Here is a 1,046-nt window from a genome sequence, read left to right on the forward strand (position 1 = left end):
CTCTCCCTGTCTCTCTCTGTCAAATAAATAAATAAAATCTTAAAAAAAAAAAAAAAAAGCTAGTTGGTGGTATTTTTGAAATATTCATACAGTGAAATATAAAAGTTTCTACAAAATTATTCCAAAGCTTCTTTAACACATCACCAAATAAATGCTAGGAAAAATGAAACAAGCATTTCTTTACCCCTAGTAACTTCAGTTGGGGTGGGGAGTGGAGGAAGGGAGAATGTAATTCTATTGTATAAACTGGTCAAGAATTCTTTCAAGTTTTTAGACCCCAGTTACCTCATTGCTGCATAATCTTTTTTTTTTTTTTAAGATTTTATTTATTTATTTGTTCCAGAGAGAGAGAGCAGGAGGGAGAGGGAGAGAGAATCGGAAGCAGGCACCACGCTGAGCGAAGAGCCCGACATGGGGCTTGACCTCATGACCATGAGATCATGACCTGAGCTGAAACCAAGAGTTGGATGCTTAACTGACTGAGCCACAGGGGCCCATATTGCTGCATATTCTGACCCAAAGAACATATTAATGACTAGGTGCACAATCTTAAGTCAATTGAGATTTCAGGGAACAGAACACAATGTAGTATATACTAAGGAGATAAACCCATCAACAGGGACTTGGATTGAAGGAAACATTGGTCTAATTTGGATTTGATTAAGCGAATGTTTTCAAGTTTACCATTTTTAATAGAAAAAAACATGGCATTATTTTCCAGGATTTTTTTTTTAAGATTTTATTTTATTTATTTGACAGAGAGAGACACAGCGAGAGAGGGAACATAAGCAGGGGGAGTGGGAGAGGGAGAAGCAGGCTTCCCGCGGAGCAGGGTGCCTGATGCGGGACTCGATCCCAGGACACTGGGATCATGACCTGAGCCTAAGGCAGACGCTTAACGACTAAGCCACCCAGGCGCCCCTCCAGGATTTTTTTTTAACTTATAAAAACTCCAGATGAAAAGGAAAAAAAAAATCTATGAAAGCTTTGAAATTTTAATGAAAAATAAGAATAGGGAACATAAAACGGTTTCTGCATTGACAATA

This window comes from Leptonychotes weddellii, chromosome 2 (genome assembly GCF_054177405.1).
Source record: "Leptonychotes weddellii isolate Sample4059 chromosome 2, ASM5417740v2, whole genome shotgun sequence".
Lineage (NCBI taxonomy): Eukaryota > Metazoa > Chordata > Mammalia > Carnivora > Phocidae > Leptonychotes > Leptonychotes weddellii.